The following is an 11,363-nucleotide window of genomic DNA, read 5'->3' on the forward strand; positions in this document are numbered from 1 at the left end:
AACAACCGCTGGCTGAGAAGCCACAACTGCTGGCTGAGAAGCCACAACTGCTGGCTTTGGAGCCACAACTGCTGGCCGAAAAACCACAACTGCTGGCTGAGAAGCCACAACTGCTGGTTGTAGAGCCACAACTGCTGTCTAAAGAACCACAACCGCTGGCTGAGAAGCCACAACTGCTGTCCGAAGAACCACAACTGCTGGCTGAAGAACCACAACTGCTGTCTGAAGAACCACAACTGCTGGCTGAAAAACCACAACTGCTGGCTAAAAAACCACAACTGCTGTCTGAAGTTGTGCATCCAAGATGGCGCCGCAGATGGCGACACTGGTTAGGAGCTCCGTAGGGCTTTGTTTGTTTTTGTTTGTTTGTTATGGCATGTGTGATCCAAACACACTCCAATACAGCGCAGAAGATCTGCTGAACATTAGGCAGCTCATGCCACCAGGTATATTTCCTGATTTTTCATTTTCGGACAGTTTTTTGGACATTTTGGTCAGCGGAGCGGCTGCGCTCCTGAGCAGACGCAGGAGGATGCGCAGACGTGGGAAGCGCGCCGGAGCGCTCGTCAAACTCCGACAGCGCGGACTTCGTACACCGCTACCCAGCATCCACATGACAAACCTTCGCTCTTTAGGAAATAAAATGGATGAACTTTCACTGTTAAACCGTACCAACAAGGACTTTTCTCTCTCTGCTGTACTGTGCTTCACTGAGACCTGGCTCACCGATTCCGTCCCGGACAGAGCGCTCCACCTGCACGGCTTTCATCTCCACCGAGCGGACCGCGACGCGGAGCTTTCCGGCAAGAAAAAAGGCGGCGGAATTTGCTTTTATATCAACCAAGGCTGGTGTACAGATGTCACAGTGTTAATGAGAACATGCAGCCCTAATCTGGAATCACTTTTCTTGAACTGTAGACCGTTTTATTGTCCGCGGGAGTTTTCATCAGTTGTGCTTGTTGCTGTTTACATTCCACCTCAAGCGTGCGCGCGCGAGGCACTGAGCGCACTCGCTGATCAGATCCTCAGTGTGGAGCACCAACACACAGACTCTGTTTTCATCATCTTAGGGGACTTTAACAGAGCAAAACTTAACAACGAACTACCTAAATACAGACAGCATGTTACCTGCCCCACCAGGGAGAGCAACATTTTAGATCACTGCTATACTGTATTTAAAGGTGCGTACCGCTCTGTCCCCCGTGCAGCACTGGGACTATCTGACCACTGTTTAGTTCATCTTCTCCCGACCTACAGACAGAAGCTCAAGTGTGCCAAACCTGTGGTCAGCACGGTGAAGAAATGGACTAATGAGGCTAAAGAAAGGCTTCAGGACTGCATGGAATTAACAGACTGGTGTGTGTTTGATGATGCCACAAGCAGCCTGGATGAACACACGGACACTGTGACATCTTACATCAGCTTTTGTGAAGACATCTGTGTTCCCACCAGGACTCGCATTAAATATAATAATGACAAGCCCTGGTTTAATGCCAAATTGAAACAGCTGCGCCGGTCTAAGGAGGTAGCATATAGAAGTGGGGATCGGGCGCTGTACAACCAGGCAAGGAACACCCTAACCAAAGAGATCAAGGCTGCAAAGAAGAACTACTCCAACAAGCTAAGCAGCATGATGTCCACAAATGAGCCATCAACCACCTGGAGGTGTCTGCAGAACATCACCAGCTACAAAAGGCCACCTACACAGACAATGGGAGATCGTCAACTGGCCGACGACCTTAACAGATTCTACTGCAGGTTTGAACAGCCCAGCAACGAGCTCCCATCCAACACCACTTCACACCCATCTGACTATCAGCCACCCATCCAGCCTGCCCTGAAGATCTGCGAGGAAGACGTGCTGAGACTTTTTAAAAAACAGAAAGTCAAGAAGGCCCCAGGTCCTGATGGAATCTCTCCCTCCTGCCTGAGGACCTGTGCAGACCAGCTTGCACCTGTCTTCACTAAGATCTTCAACAGATCACTGGAGCTGTGTGTGGTTCCATCCTGTTTTAAATGCTCCACAATAATACCCATTCCCAAAAAGGCAACTACCACAGGACTAAATGACTACAGACCTGTTGCCCTGACCTCTGTGGTCATGAAGTCCTTTGAAAGACTGGTTCTCAACCACATTAAGGAAATCACGGACCCCCTGCTAGACCCCCTGCAATTTGCCTATCGGGCCAACCGGTCGGTGGACGATGCAGTGAACATGGGTCTCCACTTCATCCTTCAACACCTTGATCACCTGGGAACTTATGCAAGAATTCTGTTCCTGGACTTCAGCTCAGCCTTCAACACAATTATTCCAGGACAATTACACAGCAAACTGGCTGAACTCAGCGTACCAGCCTCCACCTGCCAGTGGATAACTGACTTTCTTACTGGCAGAAAACAGCAGGTGAGGCTGGGAAAGTGTACTTCAGGGACCCGAACCATCAGCACAGGTGCCCCACAGGGTTGTGTACTCTCCCCACTGCTCTTCTCGCTGTACACAAATTACTGTACCTCCATGGACTCCTCTGTTAAAATCCTGAAGTTTGCAGATGACACTACAGTCATTGGTCTCATCAGTGACAGTGATGAGTCTGCTTATAGACGGGTGGTTGATCAGGTTGTCCTCTGGAGCAGTCAGAACAATATGGAGCTGAACACAGCTAAAACAGTGGAGATGACCGTGGACTTCAGGAGGAGACCCCCAACCCTGCCAGCACTCACCATCCTAGACAGGACTGTGATGGCTGTGGAGTCCTACAAGTTCCTGGGCACAACGATCTCCAAGGACCTGAAGTGGGACAGCAACATCAACTCCATCATCAAGAGGGCTCAACAGAGGATGTACTTTCTGTACCAGCTGAGGAAGTTCAACCTACCCCAAGAGCTGATGGTGCAGTTCTACACAGCCATCATAGAATCCATCATTACCACATCCATCACAGTGTGGGGCAGCGCTGTCACAAAACATGACACCAAGAGACTGCAGCGCATCATCAAGTCTGCAGAGAGGACCATCGGTGTAAAGCTGCCCACACTGCTGGACCTGCATGCCTCCAGAACCAGGAAGCGTGCAGAGAAAATCATCACTGACCCGTCTCACCTTGGCCATCACATGTTTCGGTGCCTTCCATCAGGCCGACGCTTCAGCCACATGAAGACCCGAACGACCAGGCTACAGAGAAGCTTTTATCCAAACTCCATTACGCTCATGAACAATTGAACACTACTGTACTGTTAATACTCGAGACACTTGCACATCAAAAACTACCTCTTTCATTTATGTAATGGCATACACAGGATTTTCACCTTTACTTCCATTTCATATTTATATATTTTTATATTTTCTATAGTTTTTATATTGCACAAAACTGCACCTTTTTAAAATTACAATGTAAATTGCACATGCTAAATGTTTACAATGTTTTCTATGTTTACAGGTATGAATGTGTGTGTTAGAGAGAGTGAGCTGTGTGAATAAGATTGTCTGTATTGTATTTTTCGTGCACTGCAAGCATCTGTGTAACCAAAAACAAATTCCTTGTATGTGTGAGCATACTTGGCCAATAAAGCCCGATTCTGATTCTGATTCTGATTCTGAAGAACCACAACTGCTGTCTGTAAAGCCACAACTGCTGGTTTTAGAACCACAACTGCTGGCTAAAGAATCACAACTGCTGGCTGTAGAGCCACAACTGCTGTCTGAAGAACCACAACTGCTGTCTAAAGAACCAACCTGCTGGCTGTGGAGCCACAACTGCTGGCCGAAACACCACAACTACTGGCTGTGAAACCACAACTGCTGGTTTAAGAACCACAACTGCTGTCTAAAGAACCACAACTGCTGGCTGAGAAGCCACAACTGCTGGCCGAAAAACCACAACTGCTGGCTGAGAAGCCACAACTGCTGGTTGTAGAGCCACAACTGCTGGCTCAGGAACCACAACTGCTGTCTGAAGAACCACAACTGCTGGCCGATAAACCACAACTGCTGGCTGAGAAGCCACAACTGCTGGTTGTAGAGCCACAACTGCTGGCTCAGGAACCACAACTGCTGTCTAAAGAACCACAACTGCTGGCTGTAAAGCCACAACTGTTGTCTGAAGAACAACAACCGCTGGCTGAGAAGCCACAACTGCTGGCTGAGAAGCCACAACTGCTGGCTTTGGAGCCACAACTGCTGGCTTTGGAGCCACAACTGCTGGCTTTGGAGCCACAACTGCTGGCCGAAAAACCACAACTGCTGGCTAAGAAGCCACAACTGCTGGTTGTAGAGCCACAACTGCTGTCTGAAGAACCACAACCGCTGGCTGAGAAGCCACAACTGCTGTCTGAAGAACCACAACTGCTGGCTGAAGAACCACAACTGCTGTCTGAAGAACCACAACTGCTGTCTGTAAAGCCAAAACTGCTGGTTTTAGAACCACAACTGCTGGCTAAAGAATCACAACTGCTGACTGTAGAGCCACAACTGCTGTCTGAAGAACCACAACTGCTGGCTGTAAAGCCACAACTGCTGGCTGAAAAACCACAACTGCTGTCTGAAAAACCAAAACTGCTGGCTCAGGAACCACAACTGCTGGCTTTAGAGCCACAACTGCTGGTTGCAGAACCACAACTGCTGTCTGAAAAACCACAACTGCGAGCTCAAAAACCACAACTGCTGACTGTGAAACCACAACTGCTGGCTGTGAAACCACAACTGCTGTTTTAAGAATCTCAACTGCTGTCTAAAGAACCACAACTGCTGGCTGAGAAGCCACAACTGCTGGCCGAAAAACCACAACTGCTGGCTGAGAAGCCACAACTGCTGGTTGTAGAGCCACAACTGCTGGCTCAAGAACCACAACTGCTGTCTGAAGAACCACAACTGCTGGCCAAAAAACCACAACTGCTGGCTGAGAAGCCACAACTGCTGGCTCAGGAACCACAACTGCTGTCTAAAGAATCACAACTGCTGGCTGTAAAGCCACAACTGTTGTCTGAAGAACAACAACCGGTGGCTAAAGAAGCCACAACTGCTGGCTTTGGAGCCACAACTGCTAAACGAAAAACCACAACTGCTTGCTGAGAAGCCACAACTGCTGGTTGTAGAGCCACAACTGCTGTCTGAAGAACCACAACCGCTGGCTGAGAAGCCACAACTGCTGTCTGAAGAACCACAACTGCTGGCTGAAGAACCACAACTGCTGTCTGAAGAACCACAACTGCTGGCTGAAAAACCACAACTGCTGGCTAAAAAAACCACAACTGCTGTCTGAAGAACCACAACTGCTGTCTGTAAAGCCACAACTGCTGGTTTTAGAACCACAACTGCTGGCTAAAGAATCACAACTGCTGGCTGTAGAGCCACAACTGCTGTCTGAAGAACCACAACTGCTGGCTAAAGAATCACAACTGCTGGCTGTAAAGCCACAACTGCTGGCTGAAGAACCACAACTGCTGTCTGAAGAACCACAACTGCTGGCTGAGAAGTCAAAACTGCTGTCTGAAAAACCACAACTGCTGGCTAAAGAACCACAACTGCTGGCTAAAGAACCACAACTGCTGTCTGTAAAACCACTACTTCTGGCTGTAGAGTGACAACTGCTGTCTGAAGAACCACAACTGCTGGCTGTGGAGCCACAACTGCTGGCTGTAGAGCCACAACTGCTGGCTGAGAAGCCACAACTGCTGGCTGTAAAACCACAACTGCTGGCTGTAAAGTCACAACTGCTGGCTGTAGAGCCACAACTGCTGGCTGTAGAACCACAACTGCTGTCTGAAGAACCACAACTGCTGGCTTTGGAGCCACAACTGCTGGCTGTAAAGCCACAACTGCTGGCTTTGGAACCACAACTGCTGGCTGAGAAACCACAACTGCTGTCTAAAGAACCACACCTGCTATCTGAGAAGCCACAACTGCTGGTTGTACAGCCACAACTGCTGGCTCAGGAACCACAACTGCTGGCTGTAAAGCCACAACTGCTGGCTTTGGAGCCACAACAGCTGTCTGAAGAACCACAACTGCTGTCTGAAGAACCACAACTGCTGTCTGAAGAACCACAACTGCTGGCTGTAAAGCCACAACTGCTGGCTTTGGAGCCACAACAGCTGTCTGAAGAACCACAACTGCTGTCTGAAGAACCACAACTGCTGGCTGAAGAACCACAACTGCTGTCTGAAGAACAACAACTGCTGGCTGAAGAACCACAACTGCTGGCTGAAGAACCACAACTGCTGGCTGAAGAACCAACTGCTGGCTGAAAAACCACAACTGCTGTCTGTAAAACCACAACTGCTGGCTGAAAAACCACAACTGCTGTCTGTAAAACCACTACTTCTGGCTGTAGAGTGACAACTGCTGTCTGAAGAACCACAACTGCTGTCTGTAAAGCCACAACTGCTGGCTTTAGAGCCACAACTGCTGGTCGCAGAACCACAACTGCTGGCTGTGAAACCACAACTACTGGTTTTAGAACGACAACTGCTGGCTGAGGAACCACAACTGCTGGCTAAAGAATCACAAATGCTGGCTGAGAAGCCACAACTGCTGGCTGTAAAGTCACAACTGCTGGCTGTGAAGCCACAACTGCTGGTTGTAGAGCCACAACTGCTGGCTGAAAAACCACAACTGCTGGCTTTGGAGCCACAACTGCTGGCTGTAAAGCCAAAACTGCTGTCTGAAGAACCACAACTGCTGGCTAAAGAACCACAACTGCTGTCTGAAGAACCACAACTGCTGGCTTTGAAGCCAAAACTGCTGGCTAAAGAACAACAACTGCTGTCTGAAGAACCACAACTGCTGGCTGTGGAGCCACAACTGCTGGCTGTAGAGCCACAACTGCTGGCCGTAGAACCACAACTGCTGGCTGAGAAACCACAACTGCTGGCTGAGAAACCACAACTGCTGGCTGAAAAACCACAACTGCTGGCTTTGGAGCCAAAACTGCTGGCTGAGAAGCCACAACTGCTGGCTGTAAAATCACAACTGCTGGCTGTAAAGTCACAACTGCTGGCTGAAAAACCACAACTGCTGGCTTTGGAGCCAAAACTGCTGGCTGAGAAGCCACAACTGCTGGCTGTAAAATCACAACTGCTGGCTGTAAAGCCACAACTGCTGGCTGAAAAACCACAACTGCTGGCTGTAGAACCACAACTGCTGGCTGAGAAACCACAACTGCTGTCTAAAGAACCACAACTGTTGGCCGAAAAACCACAACTGCTGGCTGAGAAGCCACAACTGCTGGCTCAGGAACCACAACTACTAGTTGTAGAACCACAACTGCTGGCTGTGAAACCACAACTGTTGTCTGAAGAACCACAACTACTGGCTAAAAAACCACAACTGCTTGCTAAAAAACCACTACTTCTGGCTGTAGAGTGACAACTTCTGTCTGAAGAACCACAACTGCTGTCTGTAAAGCCACAACTGCTGGTTTTAGAACCACAACTGCTGGCTAAAGAATCACAACTGCTGGCTGAGAAATCACAACAGCTGGCTGAAGAACCACAACTGCTGCATGTAGAGACACAGCTGCTGGTTGTAAAACCACAACTGCTGGTTGCAGAACCACAACTGCTGTTAAGGGAAGAATGAACGGGGCCATGTATTGTGAGATTTTAAGCCAAAACCTCCTTCCATCAGTGAGAGCATTGGGATCATTGTCATGCTGGAAGACCCAGCCACGTTCCATCTTCAAACACACCGCTCGGGCAACGAAGGAGTGGCTCCGTAAAAAGCATTTCAAGGTCCTGGAGTGGCCTAGCCAGTCTCCAGACCTCAACCCCATAGAAAATTTGAGGAGTCCGTGTTGCCCAGCGACAGCCCCAAAACATCACTGCTCTAGAGATCTGCATTTCTTATTTTGTCTCTCATAGTTGAAGTGTACCTATGATGAAAATTACAGACCTCTCTCATCTTTCTAAGTAGGAGAACTTGCACAATCAGTGGCTGACTAAATACTTTTTGGCCCCACTGTATATGTTCACATTAAAAACACACATTTACTATATATGCTTTGTCTGTGTTATATTGACTTGTGACTTGACTGTATTTTGTAACTTGTGAACATCTCTGCTGTGATGGGTGTGTGGGAGACATTTCAAGTTAATGCCTGAATCTTCAGAATTGATGTCAAACAAATGTATGTGGAGGTGTCTACATACTTCTGACAATGTTTAACCTAAACCCTTATGAAATAAACCAGTTCTTGTTGAACATCAGTACCTGACAAATGTCTTTTAGCTAAATTGGCAGAAATGTTAAAAATTAAACTTTATTTTATGTGGAAAACCTTTCCAGAAGAGTGGAGACTGTTATTCCCTCTCTATATTGATGACTGTGGTTTTAAAATACATTTTGGTCATGTACTATATTTTTAGTTTTTCTTTATGTAAATCTTTCATGTGTTTTAGCTGACAGTTCTATGACCACAAGGTGGCAGTATTACATCTATGAGTGACACATTCAGACATTTAATCATTTTAATAAAACCACAGACGAAAATGACTGAAGATCAAAGATTTTTGATAGATGCAATTTTAGAATATATTTAAATGTTCTTCACACCTCAGACAGAAGTGTAATAATGAATGAAGGAGCATAAATATGTGGACGTGGTTGGTGTTGAGAGGAACAATCTGAAATAACTCCTTCACAAAACCTTCATATTGCTGTTTGAGAGTGGAATCACCTCTGAACTTTAACTTCTGGGTTGGAGAAAATATCTAGTGTTGGTACTACTGATGTTCTCCTTATTCACATGTATTTACTCTGAGGTCTGATCTTTCCTCCTGAAGCTGAATAAAAGAACGTGTGTATGTGTGATGACCTTCAATGCTTCATTTATTCACATTTCTAAAGGGGTGCAGCATTAATTTAAGAAATGAAACCAGCCCCGCAACAACCAACCAAAATCAGCTAATATTAATGAGTAGAAGCTAAAGTGAGAGAACATGGGGGTGAAAGTGAGATTTGCATGAAGACGGCTGAGTGATCTGCTTTCTCCCAGAATAGAGCAGCACTTTCACCAGATGTTCAACTTCCTTCATCCAAACTCACTGAAGCACAACACACAGCACTGAATCTCCAGCTAAAGATCTTCTCTCCTAACACTCATCATGATGATGAACTAGAAGAAAAGACCAGACAATGTCCAAAATCAAGCTTTATTTCAGCACAGCAAAACTACAGGAAGAGCAACAGGACACTGAACAGAGGAAAGACAGAAATGCAGCATTGTGTAGAACTGAAACTCCATTGTAGAAGCATGTGGAAGTGTCTCCATGTTCAGTTCTATCTGGGAGCTGCTAGCCTTCACACTGGTTCTTTCTGAATACGACGGGATGATCGACGCCACCGTGAGAGACCTTACAGCCAAACTCCTCCCCCTTTTCCCACTGTGCTTTGCTGAGGGTCAGGGTGCTGCCACGCCTCCAACTGCCCCCTTTCAGTTCTTCTGCTCCGGTCACCACCCCGTCCTTCAGCACCGTGCCGTCCACCGTCCAGCTCACCAGCGCCCCCTGTGGAGAGTAACCAGACAGCAGGCAGAGCAGCGAGGCCGATCCCTCAGACAGCTGCAGAGAGGAGGGAGGGAGCAGAGACACGGACGGCTTCACCGTGGGACCGGCTGTACAGGAGAAACAGAACAAAAAGTCCCATTTAGAAACGTTTCCACATCATTTCCTCCTTACTGCTTATTAAGCATCCAGACTGGAAACCTTCATCTGTGTTCAATCATCAATGCAGTGCTGCTGCACACTGTTCTCACATCACTGCAGTTCAGTAGAAACATCTGCAAGCTTCTGTTAGCACAGATTCAATATCAACTCTTATTACTTTAGCATTCAACACAACTGACTGCAGCACATCCAGATGTAGCTGATTACAGAAATATTCATTGTTTAGCACAAACACACAGCAGCATTCGTCTGGATTTTACATCAGCACCAGTCACTCGTACCAGTTTACACCAAACTTCATCAACCAGAGACCAGCTTTATATTTACCATCAAAAACACCTGCACATTTATTCAATCTTTAATATTCAGAAACTGTAAGTATTTAGTAAAGGTTGAATATTTAGTAATTGTATATACAATGGTACCTTAACTTAATGTTATTTGTTTCTGGGCGTGGCACTGAGTTTCAAGGTATTTTTCTCATAAGGCTGTTTGTGAAACCTGTTAATGTGTTTCATGGTTCTGTGGAACTGCATATATTTCATTATGTGAATATTTTATTATATATATTAAAAATAATATTATAATATTATATTCCATTACCAACAATTTATTCCTGTAGCAAATGTTGTTTACAATCACCATATTACATTTTTAGCTTCTAACTAATTCTGATTTGGAGTTATAGAAGTAAAAAGAGTCCATGTTGGTCTCCAAAAGTCTCCAAGAAGAAAAACAAGTGGATTAAATCCCTGATGTAATAACACACTGATGTAGATTTGGTCTCAATTTGAAGAAGAGAAGCTCAGGTAAGCAGCGGTTATGATTTTATGATGCTCTGTGGTTGATCTGGGTCGCGGTGCTGCTGTTTATTGTGCACTTTACTTTTGCAATGATAGCAAAGCATTATCATGATCACGGACAGCATTAATGTGAACAAAGCGACAGTCCCACACAGTTCGAGTTTAAGCTAAAAGTCGAGTTTAAAGGTACAAATTTCTCCATGAAAGGCGTCAAGTTTCAAAGATTTCAAGTTTAGGAGACGTCGAGTTACAAGGTACCACAGTATTTATTGAAGATTAAATATTCAGTTACTGTTTATTTATTGTTATTAATACTTATTTTTTCTCTTGTTTATATGAAGATTAATAAATGATATTAAAAATAAAAATGTTTTTAGTTTAGAAGAAATAAAACTACTTACTGACGCTGAGTTTGGTTCCTCCACCAAAAGTGTAGCACAGTGATACATTCCAATGAAGCCGTCGTACAAAAACCTCTGTTCCACTCCAGTGATTCCACACACACACACACACACACACACACACAAACACACACACACACACACACACACTACATGCTTCAGTGCTCTGTCAGTGTTTAAAGCTCTGTGAGTTTAACACTTCATGACTGAGAGCTGCTGACCAGCATCTTCACCCACATCAACCATGACATTCATCTCCATCTTCATCTGCACACTGGCTCTCTGCACTCAAGGTAACACGATGCTTTATGTTCTACTGGTGAGGAGGCTCTGCCATGTGGAGAAGATCCACTGGATGAACTTCAAACTCCACATGGTTCTTCATGTAGTGAACGTCTTTATTCTTCTTATTGTTTTCAGGATCCAGAGGTCAGGTGACTGTGACTCAGAGTCCTGCAGTAAAACATGTTGATCCAGGAGCTTCAGTCACCATCAACTG

The sequence above is a fragment of the Trichomycterus rosablanca genome, chromosome 1, assembly GCF_030014385.1.
Source record: "Trichomycterus rosablanca isolate fTriRos1 chromosome 1, fTriRos1.hap1, whole genome shotgun sequence".
Taxonomy (NCBI): domain Eukaryota; kingdom Metazoa; phylum Chordata; class Actinopteri; order Siluriformes; family Trichomycteridae; genus Trichomycterus; species Trichomycterus rosablanca.